The sequence below is a fragment of the Ochotona princeps genome, chromosome 27, assembly GCF_030435755.1.
Source record: "Ochotona princeps isolate mOchPri1 chromosome 27, mOchPri1.hap1, whole genome shotgun sequence".
Taxonomy (NCBI): Eukaryota; Metazoa; Chordata; class Mammalia; order Lagomorpha; family Ochotonidae; genus Ochotona; species Ochotona princeps.
The window spans coordinates 7,927,535-7,948,331 of record NC_080858.1 but is presented as its reverse complement, the minus strand read 5'-3'; the positions used below and the strand labels follow the sequence as shown (position 1 = coordinate 7,948,331).

The 20,797-nt window shown below is 42.9% G+C and overlaps 1 protein-coding gene across 1 annotated transcript in view; it reads right to left on the bottom strand.

Moving 5' to 3' along the window:
• The window catches only part of ITPR2 (inositol 1,4,5-trisphosphate receptor type 2), a 418,343-nt gene that overhangs the window by 336,680 nt on the left and 60,866 nt on the right, over positions 1–20,797 (bottom strand). The window lies entirely within an intron of this gene.

The window sequence follows — 20,797 nt, the reverse complement described above, 5'->3', positions numbered from 1 at the left end:
GTATGTGTTAGTAACCTAACATATATGTGTATATATGTTAGTAACCAACATATATGTATACTAAAATATATATGTCAGTAATCTCTTTGCATTTGTGACTACCTTAAAAATAAGTTATGCATTAGGGAAAATTAACAATAAATTATTGCTATATCCAAAAATTAAAAAAAATAATAAAATATTCCTTTTTCATCAACTGAAAAAATTTACAGAGTGCTAAAGCCAGTGTAATTTATAGATAATAAATCAATATAACTGTTTTGTTCTAAGGCATCTCTTAAATATGTTGAGGGACCTGGTGTTTGGAAGTGAACAGACTGCCCACAGGACCTTGTACGTTAATACTTAGGACTATCTCCAACACACTATCTCCGATAGCAAAAGTTAAGCAGGAAGTAAAAACAATCACAGCTGACCATTATAGTCATCCACTCCCCAAGTCCCCAAATATTAGGGGTGAATGCGGTGTGGACATTTGGGAAACATCATGATAAGAAGGGATTAAGCAATGAGCTAAGCTACTGCCTGAAATGCTGGCATTCCATATCAGAGCACCAGTAAGAGAGCTGGCTGCACTGCTTGCCATCCAGCTACCGGACAATGTGGCTGCAAAGGCAGAAGCCGGCAGCCCCAGTGCTTAGCACGTCACCCGCTGTGACCCAGGTGGAACTCGCGACTCCTGGCTTCAGCCCCGGCCAACGCAGCCGTCCCAAGAGTGAATCAGGGGCTGTAAGATCTCTTCCTCTACTCTCCCATCCCAATGCTCTTACTCTGTCACTCTGCCTTTCAAAAAGTAAATAAATCTTTAAGAAAAAAAAAAAGCAAAGCACACAAGATAACCAAAGCCAGGATTTTAGGACTAACCTGACCACTAAATATCAAAATAAGAAATCACTGCCAAAAACCAGAATTAGTGATTTTACAAGTAAAAAAGAAAAATATTTCTTTACAATGAGAGAAATAGGACCAAAAGAATTCTTCCAGATGCCCATAATTTCATATTCTTGTAGGATGGATTGCAATCTAGAATAAAGGTCAACTCATAATATTCTATGAAAAAAGAAAACTCTAATATCTACATTTTCTCACAAATATTGTACGAATTCAATATAAAAGATTTATCATATTTGGTGTTAATATTTAGAATTCCCACTTTTCAAATGTTTATCAAAAAATAAAATTCAGTCATCTCCATAATATATTTTAGCCACATTACTGACTATAATATATAATATAAAGCTCATTACTCTCTTTAAAAATAGATGTAAAATTAGTTATATCTTAAAAGGCTTGAAGTTTTTCAAATTTCACTTCATTTTTATGGCTTGTAAATCATAATCAAGAAATAGGACACAAATGATCAGGTGCTGGGAAGGAAGGAGGCAGGACAGGAGGCTCGTAGGCAGTCAAATGGAAGTAACACAGTGAGGCGACTACAGCTTACAACACACAGCACACCAGCCTAGGAACTGCAAGACAGGCTGGTGTATGACACAATGCATTAAGCAGCCGCTGGTGACACCAGCACACAGTTACCAGAGCGCCAGTCAAAGCCCTGGTTGCATCATTTGCCATCCACAGCCCTTCTAGCATACCTGGAGAGGCAAATCAAAGTCCAAGTATTTGGGCCCTTGCCACCCATGTGGGAGACCCAGGCAGAGTTCTTGGCTCCTGGTTTCACTCTGGCCTATTCATGTTGTTACAGCCATTAGGGTTGAGGGGTGGAGCGTGGTGAGGGGGTTTGAAGAGAGTGGAATCAGTGGATGGAAGCCATTTCTACCTATCTCTGTCATTTCCTCTCTGTTGTTCTCCCTTTGGAATAAATAAACTCTTTTAAAAGAGAGAATTGGGAAAGAGATTCTTGAACATTCCAAACAAAATAAAAAGAAAAGAAATGGAAATACTAATTGCCTGGACTGGCTTAGCTGTCTGCATATAAGAATTGAAATATTGCACTGTGCCCCACAAAAACATACAAGAATTCAGAACATTTTTAACAGAATAATGAATCTAAAAGGGACAACTATAGCAAATTATAATTATGCCTTATAATTATAAACACAAAATCTACTGACTGCACTTCTCCCACATGTACAAAACTATAGAAAACTCTTAATTTCTAATTTAAAAAGTATGGATATGGATGAGTACATACTTTACTGAGAGCAGGAAAGAGACACTTCCAACTGCTAAAAATAGGCCAAGGAACCACCGCAATTATAACAATACAGGAATCACCACTTGGCACACAAGTGTGAAAACTAAAACCTACCTCTGAAAAATATCCTTAGCAGTTACATATGAGGAGCCCTGGAAACCAGCTCCAATAAGTCGGCAGCTACGAGGGAAGTGAGGCTGACATTCTGCAGCACACACACACATTCGATGCAGCAGACTCATTGTCCTCGGCTTTTGGCAAGTTAGAAAACCCTGCAGCCCTGTTCGGGCAGAAAGGAGCTCTAGAATCCACATCGTGGGTGTCTGACTTCACTCGTGCACAGAACAAAGGAGAAAACTGGCGTTTGGCTCCCTGGCTGCAGGTTCCTCATTAGGGAAGGGGCCTCTGACAGAGCTGCTAGCTTTCCGCACTTCCCCATCTCCTCAGAAGCTCTCCTAATTAGCAGCACAGCTAGGTAGTAGCAAACACTGTCAGAGCCAAGCCCTGGGGATCCCTTGGCTGTCACTGGGAGATGGGCCCTCAGCCGGGGAAGGTTCATCGTCATCCCCCTATAGGGGTCCTGTCCTATGCTGCTCCATGTTACAGGCTCAGGCCTGATCCTCAGAAAGTTGTCTCCCTCCAACATCACCATGTAGCTCTGGAAGATTCTGTGATGCACAGAAATGCAAGTAGGCAACTTGACCAGGCCCAAGAGGTCAGACACAGCTTCCCAAAGGAGAATAAAGGAGAAGACACAGCCGAACGCCAGAGAACCAGTACGAACATAGTACAAGGCAGGGCCATAGGCCAGCAGAGCTAAGACATGGTGCAAAGACAGAGCAGAAAGCCCGGGCTCCCACTATCCGTGCAGGGAAACTGTCCCCTGGGCTGTGAGAAGAACATGGAGAGGCGGGCTGAGTCAGGACCACAGTCCACAGGGTCACATCCCACAGGGTTGCTTTACAGATTAAGCAGGAATGACTCGCACCACATGGGAAATGCTGAATGTATAAGGGGCTCTATGTTCTTGGAGGATGGGAAAGATGGCAAGGGCAAGAAGTAAGACTCAAGAGCCCACTGTCAGCTTGATGAGACAGCAGCAATCTGAACAGGGGTGGCAAAGAATTTTAGAGGAGTCATAGACTTGAAAGAAAGCAGCCTACCCAAGAGGCTGCATCATCTATTATGTGTGAGGATGGGGAAAGGCACAGAGGGGAAGAAAGACAGCCAAAGAAGGGCCTTGGCTCTGGGAATTCCAAACCCCCCTCCCAGAGGTGACATCACCTTGTATATTAAATAACAATGTGTTTCTGCATGGGAACCAACAGCAGGGGCTGTTTCACTGGAAAGCAGACAGCGGAAGGTATTCGGAGGTCTTCTATATAGAATCTTCTGTTGGCAGGGGTGTGCATATCTGTGTTCATTCTCTCTTTGCCCCCTTCAGACACATCAACAGCACAAGTCTCCTTGTCATGGGCTGCTCACATATCTCGTCTCGTTCTATTTAAATGTGCTTCCTCCTAAAAGCATGAATAACACCCCACACCTCCTCACAGGCTTGCTGACACCCACAAAGAGGTCATGCGTGCGAAACCTCCCTGGGAACTTTCAGGCTTCGTGATAAATGTAAGGCATCATGGCGAAGACCGTGTCATCCTTTCAGCACTGGCCTCACCGAGACTGAACGATGACTAAGCCCTCCACAACAAAGGCCTCCGCAACAAAACCAACAATTTCCAGATTAATCCTGACTACACACACCAAGGGTTCCCAGTTAACAGCAAGGTGTCGCCCCTTTGGTGAAAGACGCAACAAGGTGCCTGTGTGTGAATTCACAAATTCTCTGCAACAGGATGGCAAGTTGTATGACCTCCAAACAGCTTTGAACACAGGCAGACACAATCCCCTGCACCCTGATTACCAGCTATCAGGAGGCAAGCAGTTCAGCAACTCAGCTATCTCACTGCTTCCCACATTCAGGGGCCTTCTGGCCCTGCTTCTAGAATCAGCTCCCATACGTGTTGGTCTATTTGGTCTCACAATGACAGGTGCGTAGAATGCTAAGGAAAAGGAGTCAGCAGTGTTCCAATTAGAAATCCTGTCCTGTTTGTATTATGTTTTAATTAGCTTACTGAAAACTCCCCAGCATTATGCCACTCAAGAATTAGAAAAAAAAAAAAAAAAGACATTTGCCTTCTAGGGCAAGCCACATAAGTACAAATAAAAGGAAATAATTTGAATGACATTTTCAAAAAGCGCAGCCTTCAGACCTGAGGCCAACAATTATGCAGAAGGAACTACAAAAGTTTGGGAAATGTCAGTAATCCAACAAGATAGGATACATGAAACCAGGCAACATTAGAAGCACAATGGCTTAAAATTCAAACATTTTTATTTTTGTAACTGTGTTAGGAAATTAAGCCACCCATGTGTGACCATCGTCGAATGGAAGGAGTTGGTGGCTTTTTAGCCTGCTGACAAATGTGAATAGAGGAGAAAGATACAAAAACTATTCAAGTCAAGTGACACAGGGCACAGCACCCTGTGACATCAAAGAACCAACTTTCCCATGTGATTCTATATAGCACTGGCAGGAAACCACTTTCAATATCCAACTCAACAGTTTTGAAATGTTCTGCCCTGTACCTGGAGAATACTTTTGCATCATATTTGTGCAGTTTCTGCACCCTAAAAACTAACTTTAGGACCTCAGGGTTAAGTGATGCCTTAGTAATTGTAATTTCTCCACATCCTGGGGACAATATCTGGAGACGTCAATGAGGCGAAGCCTATTAAATCCCCAGGCAGCACCTGTCCCTGTGGGAGCTCAACAAAGAACTCTGTGATGGTAGCTTGTAAAATGAGCTCACCCAGACGACAGGGAGCAGGGTGACTAAGGACTTTATTACCTCCACGTGGAGAAGCTGGGGAGAGGCTGTGTGACATCTCTGTTTATAGAGGAAGCCATGGGATCAACTACAACAATGGTCTGTGCAACTCAAGAGCAGGCTAGTGTTCTGCGGGTGACAGAATGGAAAGTGGTAAGATGAGTCTCCCCACGGGAGGGACAAGGGGCCCCCAGACACCAGTAATTAAAAGGAAGCCCCACTACCAAAAAGGTACGTATCTGTTAGCCCAAACAGCACCAAAACTGTTTTCAGCTCCTCAACAAAATGCATCCCAACATACAGTGCTTGAATAAAATGCTTGATGTTTAGAAGTTTTGAAAATGAGTGTGCTTTGCTTCGTTTCAGCATGAAAATTGCAAACCAAAAGGGTCTGTCTGGTCAATGGCCAATGCAGTGAAGGCATCTAAGCTAGATGCATGGAAAGTACACTCTGCCAGGCTACACCGAGGAAGGGAATCCATTGCATTTTTTTAGAAACATGAAAGTTCATCACACACCTGGATGGACAATCCTAACAAGGATCATCCCCGGATGGACATCCTGGAGCTGTCTTGTGCTAACTCACTACCCAGGAGGAAAGGAAATGGCCTCTTATCGTCACAGTCTCATAATCTAACAGAGAGAACTCAGAAGGGCCCCAGATAAAATCTGACCTTTCTCTTTGAGATAAATACGCTAAAGCTCTGAAAGTCAGTTGCATCAGTTCCTGATGATGGAATCTTTAGATTAGAATATATGACACAAATGAGCAAGTTCCAGCACACATAGGAAGCTGGAACACCAGGGCAAGTGACTGCCTGTTGGAGGTAAAGACCCTGAGGCCACACCGGGTCAGTTAAAGTCCCTTTATGAGCACAGAATACTCTGTAAACTATATAGGGTTCTACACGGAGACCATTTGATCTTTACACACCCTTGACTATCAGCCAAGTTTCCCTTGCCCAGGTTTCAAAAAAGAACACTGAGACTTTTTATAAGTCCATAAAGTTGGTGGGCAACCTAGGTGGAATTTGAACCGAGCCTGTCTGAACTCAGTGCCCTGTGCTGTTTGCTGTGCACAGGCACCACGCAGAAGCGGGTCTGTGCTGTGGGGGCAGAAACTGTCACATGCTAAATGCTGGTCCCACTCACAAAAACAGCTCAAGGCTTTTGGGAGCAGAGCTGACCCAGCTTCCAGGCAGAGGCTCTCCACCCTTGCCCAGCAATCTCACTTCACCACTTCCACTGCATTAATGATTACAGCACCACTTCCTCAACCATTTCTCTCAACAAATACAAAAAACACTTCTTTCCTGTAACGAATGTGGCTTTAGACAATTAAAGCTTGAGCTGTCAAAGTCTTTATATTAGAGCACTTAGTAATGTATCCTGCAAGTCCAGACAGTGGAAATTATGCCTCAGCTATTCCTCTCACACAGCCTTCAATGGAACACAACCTCCAGAGAAAGAGTAAGATATATATATATATACACACATGTGCAATAGTCCACATACTTCAGAAGAAACCAACAAACAGGTTTTTATCATGAGAAATATGCTACATGTGCATATACAATTAAAAAAGTACTAAAATGTCAATAAGAAAGTTACAAAATATTGGGCTCAAAGAGATTAATGACCTGATGCACACACGCTGGGTAAGTACTCAAGAACAAATAAAAACATTTCTTTGGCTCTTTAGGGTCACAGAAGAAAAATAAAACTCAAATGCATAATGAATGCTATTTTAGATTCCTGTGTTTGCAATTCAGCAGTAAGCAAACTACACATTTTTTAAATTAATTTTGCCATGCTCCATGTACATGTTAGCACAGATATTCAAAAAACTGCAATAAGCACATTGGTTTAGAAATCAAAACACTGAATTTCCACTACACAGACAACAGATACAAAAAAGTAAATTTATATATATAAGCATGCATAGACATGTCTGTGTATATTTACTGATGCACATACAATTATATATTTCACACACCTAGTTTCTATGTAAATGTATATTTCTAGTATCACCTATACATCAAAGTTCAGAGTATATACCTGCACATTTAATTTGACTATAAGCCCTTGGAGGCAAGGCTTAGCCTTAGTCATGAGGACAGAGTATCTCAAATTTTACAGAGCTAGATAGAGACTGAAGACCAGTTTTATAAACTTAGCCTCATCAATCTGCATCCAAAGTACATCTCCCTAACTTCACATAGGAAAAAAAAAACTATGTTTATCCAATTAAAGCTTGCAAAAATAAACCAGTGTATGTTCCCTGAAATTAAACCACAGGAGAGTCCATCAGTTCCTGATTTCAAATTCTGAGATGCTACAGATTTCCTACAAGGATCCAGAAAGTGTGCTCGAAGGAGCCTGTTACTGTAACTGTGAGCACAGCAGATGCAGCGCAGCAGTGAGGCAGAGACACAAATCAGGCAATGTCACGCCTCAAGCCTGCCCTCTGTTCCAGAAATAATAATTTTCCAATAGGTGAACAATGAAACCATCCACATAGATAAACTAACCTCAGAGGGGTAAGCTTGCTTTTTTACACTGATTTTAGCATAACAATAATAACTCCTGGCCTAAATCTGTTTAATGAAACAAATAAAGGTATAATACATAGTACATTTTATGCCAAGTCACAGTTAGGTAACAGATACTCAGATTGAACAAGTGCTTGTCCATTCTGATTCAAGAAACCTAACACAAAATCAGATATGAGCCATCTAGCTCTTCTGTGAGCAGAGATTTACCCATGAGAACAAAGGATTTGTAGAATCATTTGTCATTATTGCAGATTTATAAACAAAGCAGAGATAGGCTTTCAACTAGTTATCACCAATGTGAAGCATCTACGGAGAATTGAGAAACCAGCAGACAAAAACTTTATACCAGACTTCTACAAAGTGTAATTGTACAAGCCAGGTTTAAAACCAACTTATTTGGTTTCAAACAGCCCTTTCTGAATGAATAAAATGAAATTCAACAGAAGGAGAGGAAAAGGGAGGACGAGAAAACAAAAAGGAAAGATGCACGGTGAACAATTCTTTAGGAAGTGGGGGTGCTGGTGTGAGCAGGCACCTGTGCAGCTCTGCACCAACCAACATACTCACGTAGATTATAATGTGATTTAACTTCTTTCTGAAAGTTGTCATAGAAAGTGTTCAGGAAATAAGCCGCAAAGCCACCACATCAGAACCTGAATTTGAGTCTGAGTTTTGACTCATGGATCCAGCTTCCTGCCAAGGCAGGCCCCAGGAAGTAACATCTCAGCTCAAACACTTGGGTCTCTATCATCCTGTGGGAGACCTGGATTGAGTCCCTGGTTCTGGCTTTGACACAGTGTAGCCCCAGCCATTATGGATGGCCATTTGAGGATATAACTAAGGGATAAGAGTTCTGTGTATGTGTGTCTGCCTCTCCAATAGGAAACAAATTAAGTCTTTAGGATCCAGTACTCTTTACGGGTTACATACGTACATAAATTAAATTAACTTAAAATATATTCAAATGTATAAATTCTGTGTCAATGGCAATGGAAACTGAGACTAGGAGATGTTTCTTTGTTCTACCAGGATGACTTTTGAGACATATAAAATCTAGCTTCTCATTCATTCCCCAATCAAATATGAACACAAGCAATTATAACTAAGCAGGCAAATAAAATACCCCTCCTCTATCCTCACGCTCTGTTGCCCTCCACCTGTGCTCCTGTGCCTGTCTATGTGATCCATGTCTTCGTCAGCATACGTGCACGGAAGTCTTATCCAGCGTCTACACCTGGTATGTGGAGGTGCTGTTTGCCAAATTACAGAGAAAGCATCACCAGATCTCCCCCTAGGCAGAGAATGCTCTCAAATTTGGACCTGTGCTTGAGAGCTCCCCAACAGTGAGGGGGACTAGCCCTGAGCATCAGGGAGAGGAACCCTGCTGGCTAGACAGTAGGAAGAACACAAAGGAAAGTCATCACACAGTCAGATGAGGCACACTGGGGGAGAGCAACTGACTTGGCAGATTTAAAAAAAGTTTAAATCATCTCACAGGACAAACATCAACATCACTAAAGGACCAACATAAATAAGAAATTCAGGGGGGGCAAATGCAACTCCATAAGTAGATGGCAGTAGGAACCACTGGGGCTGTTAACAGTGTATCTTTAGAAAGGTTTTAAAGCCTAGATAAACCTTGGTCTCAAGTTGAACCCATGTTAGCTAGAGTGAATGCTATGGACTGGGTGTAATTTGTCCATCAAGGATTCATGCTTCGTCCTGAGTGGTAAGGTAAAAAGGTGTAGGGGACAAGGGAGTTTACCGGGTGGGGCCCATAAGTAAGCGATTAAGTCACTGAGAGCCCTGTCTTCACAAGGGATTAGGGTCATTTTGATGGAATCCAAGTAGCTGCTGCCAGAAAAAATGTTACAAATGACCACACCTAGCCCTTCCCCGTCTCTCCAAGTGATTCCTTCCACCACAATGCCATCCAAGTTGGGAGGCAGTGCAGGGCATCCCCATCAGAGTTAAGCAGATGTGGGTGCCATGTTCTTGATCCTCCAAACCTGTGAGCTCAATGAACTTCTTTCCCTAAGATACCCTGTCCCGGGGTGTCTGTTATAGCTTATGAAAACAAACACAGTGGCCATGCATCTCTGTGTCCCCAAGACAGTTTTAGCTTGTGCCCACTGCCTTAATTCTACCATCGATCTCTAAAGAGAAAGGCCTGAAAGATGACAACTCCCTCTCTCCAAATAAAAGACACGATCACCGCATTATCAGGGCTGAGGAGCTGGTGCGGTCACTTTAGGCTGCTTAATATAAGAATGGGAACTCAAGCAGAGGAGAAGCAGGACATCCCGAGTACTGAACTCAATTACAGGTGCAAGGCTTGGAGTGGCAGCTGAGCAATTAGCCTACACCCAAAGTCAGGTAAATGGGAAAATAGGAAGAAATAGAGATGCCCAGATATTTGAAGGACATGAGTAGAAACTGGGAAACGTTATATCACTTGGAGCAAACAAAGACCATAATCTCACTTTATATAGCTGAAGGTCTATGTAAAAATGAGAGAAAAATATTCACCCTGTATTGATTCAGGATCAAAGCAAATTTCATTTCAATGGAAGGGAATACTTGCCAACCACTGGGAGGGAAAAAAATCCCAAAGCTACAAATTACAGGCAAGAAAACTGTCACTCATCATGTTAAGGCAGAGACCAGGGCAGGCAAAAGAATGCATGGGGAAGGAGGCCCTGTCTAGGGACACCTTCTGGCTTTGGATGGGAACTGATTGGACAAGGGTGACTGGCTTGAAAGGTTAAGAGTTCACATCCAGCATTTACAAAAAAAAAAAAAAAAAAAAAGTCAGGTCTCCCATCTGCCTCAGCTGTGTTTATCAGACTGTGGTTTGGTCAGGCATGTTAAGTGTTATAGAAACCAGAAAGTTCCAGTCCTGGACCCTGTATGTCTTCTATGTCAGTACAAGGTGAAAATGCCCAATACGCAAGCATTGTGTAAATACTCATTATTATTACTTCCAACTTTACTTTCCAGGTGAACAAATACAATGGTGTTTATACACTGGAGTTTCAAGGACACAATGCTTATTGTGATACTTGTCTCTCACATATTTTAGTTTGGTAAAAGAGAGGACGGGGCAGGCACTAGGTCAGCACTTAATATGCCATATTTCCATATCTAAATGCTTGGATTCTGGTTCCTGGCTTTAGCCTGGCCCATCATCAGCTATTGCAGGCATTCCAGTAGTGAAAAATAAATGGACAATTTTTGTTTCTCTCTCTCTCTCTTTCTCTTCCTCCTCCTCTCACTCCCCTCTCTCACATTCTTACTCAGGGTCATTCATTTTGTGTGCCTGTATCTTTCCAAAAAATGAAAACATATGAACTTTAGAAGTTTTAAAGATGAATAGAGTGAATAGAGTGAATAGAGTGACAAAGGTAGAAAGAATAACAAAACGCCCTTTTCAACCAGCAAGCATACATACACACTTGGATAGCAGCTGTGATATTGAATAATCAAATACCATACTCCAAGTACAATAATAAAAACTTTCACACGGATTTTTTTAATCTCCATAGAAAACTTGGAGACACCTGTTACTGGACATGCAGAGGAACTAGATCAGGGATGGTGGGCTTCTGCCTGAGTTACAGAACTTGGAGCAGCAGAGCCCACCTGAGAACACTCACAGACACAGAAGATGGAAAGCACACGACCCCAGTCTCTGCACAAGACACAAGAATAGGGATGCAGGAGGAGGGACAGCCTTTCACAGAGCAGACAGCACATGGGAAGCTGTGCCCGAGAGAGAGGACAGCTCAGTGACTGGTGCAGAAGACAGGTCACAGAAACAACAGGTCGCCTGCAACAGTTTCTACTCCTCAAGATTTTTGTCTTCCCACGTCTGGTCTCCTTTCTTCCACAGATAAAACTTGTCAAGTTCTACCTCTTATTATAGTTCTCTCTTTTTTGAATCATTTTTATTCTTTTTACACTCATTTTCCCCTTTCTCCTTCTTTTCTTTTCTGATTTTTGACTTGGCTTTTCATTCTCTCCTCTTTGAGATTATAAAATTGTCCTAAAAATATATTAGCAATTTCTTCGGAGGAGGTTATAGCTTCTGTATTTCCAACAAAAACATAACAGGAAATGTTCTTCCTGTTTTAATAATTTTTTCATGTATGTGAAAGGCAGAGTTACAGGATCAGGGGAAACATGCAGAGGGAGGAGCGGTCTTCATCCACAGTTCACTCCCTAAATGGCCTCAATGGCCAGGGCAGGTTCAGGCCAAAGCCACGAGCCAGGAGTAGATTTCAAGTCTTGCACATGGGTGCATGGCCCTAAGCACTTCAGACATCCTCTGCTGCTTTCCCAGGCACATTAGCAGTGAGCTGGATTGGAAGTGAACAGCTGGCAGTTGAACCAGCACCCACATAGAATGTTGACACTGCACAGGCTGCAGCTTAAATTGCTAAGCCAACTTCAATATTAAAGTCTAGAACACATATAATTAAATATCTAACAAAATTTGAGTTCAGAATATATAGTTTTACAGTTAAAAAAAAACACAATCCAGTAAGACTGAACAGACACGTCCGCAAAGCTGAATATGAAATTCCAACAGGTACATAAAAGAGTGCTCAATATTTTCATCATTGAAGAAACACAAATGAAAACAATTATATATCACTGCATGTCCACTGGAATGGCAAAAATCAAAAAGAACAACAGTGTGATGTCGGTAAGAATTTGCAACAACTAGAAACCTTACCCATCAATTGCTTGAGTATAAAATGGTTCATCTACCTTGGAGAACTTTATTGGAAAGGCAGATTTTACAGGGAGAAGGAAAGACAAAGAGCTTCCATCCGCTGGTTCGCTCCCTAAATGCTCACAACAGCCAGAGCTGAACTGATCCAAAGTTAGGAGCCAGGAACTTCTTCCAGTCTCCCAAGTGGGGGTAGAGACACAAGCATGGGATCCATCCTCCCCCACTTTCCCAGACCGCAAGCAGGTAACTAGATTAGAAGTGGAGCAGCCAGGACATGAACAGGGGCTTATATGGGATCATGGTGCTTGGAAGTAGAGGATTAGCCAGTTGAGGTATTGCACCAGGCCTCTGCAGAACACTTCAGAAGTTTCCTTAAAAACTAAGCATACATTGAAACCAGCACCAGCCTGGGTTAAGCCTGTGACCTCAATGCCAGAATCCCATGTGGGTACCAATTGAAGCCTCCACTGTTCCACTTCCTATCCAGCTCTCTGCTAATGTGCCTGGAGATGCAGCAGAAGATGGCACAAACCTTTGAGCCCCTGCAGCCATGTGGGAGACCCTGACAAAACTCCTGGTTCCCAGCCTCAGTTCGGCCCAGCTTTGGCCACTGCGGACATTTGAGGAGTGAACTAGCAGATGGAAGAACTCTCTGTCTCGCTTCTCTCTCTGCCTTTCAAGTAAGAATAAACCCAAAACAAAGTAAAACATATACTATATGATCCAGTAATCTCATTTCAAGGTGTCTTCCCCACAGAACTATAGCATACATCTACACTAAGCCTGGTAAGCAATGCTCATCGTTATTCACAATAGCCAAAAAGGGTGAGGGTGATACAGGCCAAGTGTTCAAGCCCAACATACAACAGAATACAGAAAGGTAGGGCAAATTTCTGACCAACAAAGCAGCATGAATGAGTCTGGAAAACATCATACTAAGCAGAAAAGCCAGAGGCAAAAAACCACATTCTATACTACAGAATGTACTGAAACCCTAAAAATTGCAAAACTGTAGCATCCAAAAGATCTATGGTTACTGGAACTACGGTGGGCCAAAGGACTGACCACAAAAGGACACGAAGGAATTCTGAGAGTGATGGAAATGTGGTTATGGAGTCAGCTGCACAGCTATACACTGAATTTAACTTTTAAAAGGAGAGCATTTTTTTGGCATGGAAATAACTGTACAAAAAGGCTGGGAGAAAAAATGACTCTATTTGTATATGGCCCTCTACAGCTTACTTTCCAATGGATCAGTGGTTGCCCATAAATATGCGTAATATAAACAATAAGTTTTATAATAACTTTAAAAGGATATTTTTCTAGTTGTTTCTGTTGTGGTTTGCTTGGTATGTGGTGAGGGAATTCTGGGGTGACCTGTTTGTTATATCACAGCATCTAGCTGACTTTCCCCCACATGTCAGTTCTCAAAAATATTTGGTGATTGACCGATAAGGCACACCCAGGGGCACAGCAGGTAGATCTGGCTAAACCTAGTGAAATAAATTTTTCTAAACACAACACACAATAAAAACCAGCTTTAATCCACAATTCAGTTTTTTTTTAAAGATTTATTTTATTTTTATTACAAAATCAGATATACTGAGAGGAGGAGGGATAGAGAGGAAGTGGATCTGCCGGGATTGGAACCAGAAGCCATATGGGATCAAGGCGAGGACCTTAGCCACTAGGCCATGCTGCCGAGCCCCACAATTCAGTTTTAACACAGAAAATAGAATAGCCCAGAATCCTTGTCAAATTCAAAAGTAAGGATGTCAGCAGAGATGGGGTGGGTTGAAAAGGTTTGGGGATGAGAGATGAGACTCAGTATCAAGATTTAAGATCCCACCTGATGAATGTACACCAAATATGTTATATCTGTGATTCATAATTATTTTTTAAAACACAACTCATCTAAGAAGGTTTTATCAAAACCCATTACTGGAAAAAATTGGTTGGAAAACTAAACAAGTATTTTTTTTAAAAGAAAAAAACAATGGTCAGACAATATATGAGCATACTTAAACTTCATGGGAAATGGAACTTAGTGCTAAGTTAGGGCTGGGCCTTCAGCCCAGCAGTGAAGACGGCTGCCTAGACACCACAGCTCACATCAGAGCGTGTGGGTTTCCTTCTCAGCCTCAGCCCGATTCCAGCTTCTTGTCATGGCACACCCTGAGAGAAAGCAACGATGGCTCAAGATTCAGGTTTCTGCCACCCACACCGAAGATCTGCATTAAATCCCCAGTTTTGCTTCCAGTTCTAGATCAATTCCTCACCACTATAGGCATCTGGAGAGCAAACCAAAGGTTGGGATTACATTTTTTCTCTCTCTCTCTCCTTCTGTTTCTCTCTGTCTTGTTCTGTGTCTGGGGAAGAAAAAGGAAAGAAAGAAGAAAGGAAGGAATGAAAGAATTCTTAAAAGATGTTTATTTTGTTGAAAAAATATACTGAAAAGAGCATAGTTTTCCCATAGAAGCTGTAGAAGACCTCCAGAGCACACGGAAGGACATGTATGATGCGGCACCCAGGGCAAAGGCAAGCTGCACAAACAGTGGACAATGAGATCCCCGTGTGACAGACACACCAGCTTGCTTCACAGGCTTGACTGAAAACTCTGGACAGACACACAGTTTATAGCGGCTACCCACAGAGAATGAGAACACTGTTGGAGAGAATGGAAAATTATCTGACTAGGTACTTTTATTACTTTTATTAAATTTTTAGAGCGATCGATTTCCAAATAAAACTCCTCACCTTCTGCAAAAGAAAAAAAAGAAAAAACTTTGTAATTGATTAAGGGCTGCATAGTAAGACCTGTAACCTGCACCTTTTTAACCTTGGACACTGCCTCCTGGATCAGGCCCAAATCTGTTCTTATAATGAAAAGCATAAAACAAAAGTTTGGAGAAGTGAGTACTGACTCCAACCGTGTGGTTTCTCTTTCTATCTGTCTAATAGGAAAAGGGCAGAGAATGAGTCATGGGTACTTCCGCTACCACTGTCATGAAATTATTTTCAATTTCACATTCAGCAAAGGTCATTCAATTATCATCTGCATTTAGTTCACTGCTATTCCCTCCTAAAGAACTCGACAATTCAATGGCATCCTTGGCTACTAAAATCCTGATATAGGAATCCTGTCCTTCAAGGGAAAGGACAAGTAAATGAACGAGCATCCCTCTCTGATGCAAGCCATGCCCGCAGCAAGTAACACCTTCTAGCCTGCAAGCCCAGCCCAAGAACAATGCCTTCATCTCACCTCAGGTTAAGACACTGAGCAGTAGTAAAGAACAGAATTAGAAAAGCTCTAAAACTGAAAATTTTTTTTAGTTTTTCTTTTTAAACATGAAAATTCTCATATATGAATCACACAACAATTAAAATTACATCTCAGAGGGTGATTATTTGGTAGAATAGTTAAGACACCTGCATCCCACTGCAGAGCCCCTGAGTTCAAATTGCAGCTTCACATTAACCAACGTACATGTGATGGTTCACGTAGTTTGGTTCCTGCTGCCGACACACGACACCTGACTGGGGTCTGGGCTTCTAGCTTCAGCCTGCCCCTACCTGTCATAGGCATTTGGTCAATAAACCAGCAGATGGGAGATCAATCTCTCTCAATTTCTCCCTTTCAGATAAAGTGAAAATAAATAATTTTTTAAAACATTATTTTAACTTGAGGGCTGGGCATGGTAGCCTAGTAGCTAAAGTCCTCACCTTGCACATACCAGGATCCCCTATGGGCGCCAGTTCTAATTCCAGGTACTGTGCTTCCCATCCAGCCCCCTGCTTGTGGCCTGGGAAAACAGTCAAGAACAGCCCAGAGCCTTGGGACCCTGCACCCGTGTGGGAGACCAAGACCAAGAAGAGCCCCTGGTTCCTGGCTTCACACTGGCTCAGCTCCAGCTATTGCGGCTACTGGGGGAATGAATCAGTGGATAGAAGATTTTTCTCTCTGCTCTCAATCTCTCTATATATCTCAATTTCCAATAAAAACAAAATAAATCTTAAAGAAAAAAAAGGAAAGGAAAAGCACAAAAAGAGCACTTGGAATCTTTCAGAGTAGTTAAAAAAAAAAAATATATATATATATATACACACACACACACACACATTATTTTAATTTGAACCTCTTTTGCCAGGTAGGTAGGTACAAATGATAACCTCTGTATTAGATTAGCTTTATTCATTTATCTGTTTTAATTTTTTTTTTTTTTTGCAAAGTCAGATATACAGAGAGGAGAGACAGAGAGGAAGATCTTCCGTCCAATGATTCACTCCCCAAGTGACTGCAATGACTGGAGCTGAGCCAATCTGAAGCCAAGAGCTTCTTCTGGGTCTCCAACATGGGTGCAGGATCCCAAAGCTTTGGGCCGTCCTCAGCTGCTTTCCCAGGCCACAGGCAGGGAGCTGGATGGGCAGCGGGGAGATCGGGATTAGAACCGGCACCTATATGGGATCCTGGCGCGTTCAAGGTGAAAACTTCAGCCACTAGGCCACTGCACCATGCCCTATTTATTTCTTAATAAACAAATATCACATATAAAAATTTAAAAATCACATATGTAAGATGTTTTGCTCTATACATACTCATATACACACATACTGTGGAAAGACTACATAAAGCAGGGATGGCTCAAGCAACTGGATTCCCATCACTCATGTGGAAAATCTGGATTGAGTTCAGACTCTTGGCTTTGCTGGACCAGCCCTGGCCAATACAGGCATTTAGTGAGTGAACCAGAGGATAGGACCTCTCTCTCTCTCCTCTTTCTCTTCCTCCTCTCCCCTCACCTCTCAAATAAATAAATAATGCTTCAAACAACACATTAAGAAAAAATACTAGAGTCCTCTTGGATTTGCATCTCTTACATCTTGTGTCCAAAATACCACAGCCATAGGATATTAATAAATGTATGTATTTAAAATTTATAGCACCTGATTTCTTACCAATGCATCAACAAGAATCCCAACCCTTGTAGCGTCTCTCATGACCGTAACAAGCCTCTAACAAGTCTGTTTTCCTCCCTGTACGGCCTGCTGATTCTCCATGCAGCCCACAGAATGGACTTGTCACAGCAGGAGTTAGGCCTAGGGCCTCACTCCAGTCCCTCCAGGGCTCCACCTCCAAAGCCAGGGGGTCTCTGGGTCCTAGCTGCCAACCACCTTACTGCACTTGCCTGTCAATCCTTAGCCACTCGCTAGGCTCATTTCCCAGAAACCCCTCACTCAGACCTGTGGCCCTTAATGTTCTCTCTATCTCTGCCCAAGACTTCTGCATTATCAACCCTGCCCCTGCGTCATATCCCAAAAATCCACAGTCTTCCCTGGTGCTGGGAAAAAAGTAACACTGTCCAGCTGGCCCTCTTCCTTATGTATCTACACAGTATGTCACGAGCAGTGCCTGGCACTGAGCAGGTGGTTGCTTAGTGAACATTTCCTGAACCAGTGGACACATGTATGAATATATGAGTGCAAGAACAGAATCAATATAGAATAAGATCCCACAACCTCTTACATAATCTGACATTTTTAACATAAATGTACATTCTTTTTTATTACAAACAAGAAACAGAGACCAGTGAGAGCAGCCTGTACTTTCACAGGGTTCTATTTAAGAGCTGCGTCAAGACGAGCAAAAGCGTGTTCTCTTCTTAACTGTCTGGCCATCTCCATGGCAGTATTAAGACAGTTGCAACCATGAGCCTTGGGATCATAAATATGGAGGAACACAATTTTACAGTCCAACTGTTCATTTATTTAGAGATTTTGCAGAAGTTTGCTATGAAAAGTTAGGCAGCTGTTTTCAGATAAAAAGTTTTGCGAGACTCCTTTTCCAGGACTCATTTCCCGCTGCAAATGTTCTCATGGGTCACGGAGGCCTGGGCTGCCCACAGATTAGCAGCGCCTTTGCCAGAACAGACTTTCATGTTATGCAGCAATGACGAACATCAGAGCTCCTGGGCTGGCACTCGCCTGCTAGACAGAAAACACAGGAGCATCAAGGAGCCCTGCAGCCTCTTCCCTTTTATCCTGGAACAAACGCTGACATAAAGCAGACGCAAGCTCACTCAACGGGAGCTGCTTCACTAAGCCGCACACTGATGGCCCTTCCACTGACTCCACACGGCCTACTCGGCATGATGGAGTCTGCACAAGCACAGCAAGGCAAACCTGCTGTGCCGGGGACTCACAAGCTTATTTGAGGCATCAATCCTGGATTATTTAACAATGGGGCACTGGTCCAAGACTGTTTTTCGACATTATATTCAACGCTGTGGAGTTGCGTGTCTGCCTGCAACTGAGATAGGCCCAACTTGAATTGCTTGAAGAGGTGCCCCGGATCACCTTCCCGAAACAAAGGCCTCTAGAAAGGGGAAGAAATTCCCTAACAAAAATGCCCCAGTGTAGAGGCACAGGCATCCACAGGGGAATCACAATGCAGCCAAGCAAGAATCATGGCCTATCTGATTCGTCAGAGAGGCAGAGAGAGGGCGTGTTATCCTGGTAGAGGGAAGGGTGGTATTTGTGGAACACAACTACCAGAAAGCACCCACGTGGCTGCACCTTATTTCCACAAAGTCAGGATCACCAGGGTGACTTCCCACTCATAACTCAAATTCAAGTGCCATTGCTGGGCACGGGATGGAGAGTCCATACTGAATGCCAATTTCACTGAATCCTAAGTCTAAAACTTACGGAAAAAAAAAAAAAACTGCCCCACTTCCATGAGGAAGACTGTGCTGGCTCTGAGTCCACAAAAAGCTTCCTTCTCAGGACCTAACCACGGCTAAAATCTGCTTTTGTTGCCGTTTAATCGCTTTTCACATATTTTTTTTTTGTCATCTCCCCACTGAGAGTGTGATCCCTTTTATGCAAAGACTACATTTGAAACATGCTTTGGATAATCCAACAGTACATATCTGGATGGGGGATACAGATTAAGAGTTCATTAAACATGGAATATCTTACCCAACTGCACCCAAAGGAGCCCAAACAGCCCAAAATGCACTATCGTCCAAAAGCACTCACACATGCATGTGGCTGCCTGGCTCTCAGGGGACCACTGTTAGCAGACCTGAGGAAATATGCATGTAAATGCGGGGAACCTGGAGAATGCTCCCATTCTGTCCTGCCCCACCCCCCACATTCTCCGAGCCCAGGTGAAGACAAGGCCAGTGTTCTCTGTAGCGTGCAGGAAGCACTGGACATGAGTGTGAATAGGAAATGAGCAAAAACAACCTGCTGTTCCGCCACTCTCAAACAGGCCAACTTGTCCTCCTCCTTCCTCTGCAGATGGCAGTGGAGGTGCCAGGCTCGCTCCTGAGAGGACCTGGCAGCTCTCCTGACTCCTTGGGGCTGCTGCAAAGGACTCTGGGGCAGATTGTATCTGCAGATCGTCCTGCCCCCCGGATGCTGAGACAGTCACAAAGTGAGCCTGGAGCTGCGGTGCTCCTCTCGCCACTGAAGCCCATGCCGGCTGAGCATGACTGTCACCCTCACCAACCAGACCCGCGGGAAGGAACAGAGGTCAACAAGGTGTTGTGCAACAGCAGGTTGCTGTACGGACCTGCCTTCCTCTCCCAACAACTCAATGATCTCTTACCAGCATGTGCATAAGAGTGTGCTTGTGTGTTTGTGTGCGTGCACACACATGCACTGACAAGCACTATTCTGCTTAGCCTCTAAATTAATTTGGGATTAATTATCTTAGTAGTCACACAAATGTGAATAACATGAAAGGGAGTAAAACATGTTCCCATACTCGCTTTCAAATTCTCCCCCCCCCCCCCCACACACACACTCCTTTTTTTTTTTTTTTTTTTTTGATTACTATCCAAAACCAGCAATCTGTCAGGTCAGGCCATAATGCCTGAAGATGAAATTCACCCTGCAGTGTTTCTCCATACTGAGTAAAGACCACTGGGTCAAAGCCCATATTGTTTTATCTGAGACACTCAGAAGTACATGCACACATGTCTGAACTTTTTATTAAGTCATGGAAGTTGATGCATTTCTCCTCCCTCTCTCTCCCTTCCAACCTCCCTCTCTCTCAGTCTCTCATTCTCAACATCACAATTTACTCTTCTATCTGCTAGAGAATCTAAAAACATGATCATGCAAGTCTTTTGTTCTCACTAACTCGTGAGACGTATCACTCCCAAAATGCTTGGTTCCCCCCCATTTGCACTGCCCATCTTAGGAATTAGTCACATCTCTACACAAACCAGATATATATTACAGGAAACCATCCAAAACTACTGATTTGGCAGACCTAAAATTTCAAATATTGGCAATTCGATCCACTTCCATTGAATGCAGACTTACAAACATCTATGACTCACCTCTTCTTCGTGCTACTCATAACATGGTACAGTTTTGTCTACCCAAGTTCCTCAGACTTTACCACGTCCCTTGTCCTATTCTTCATTTGCTAAGCTCACAGAGGCTC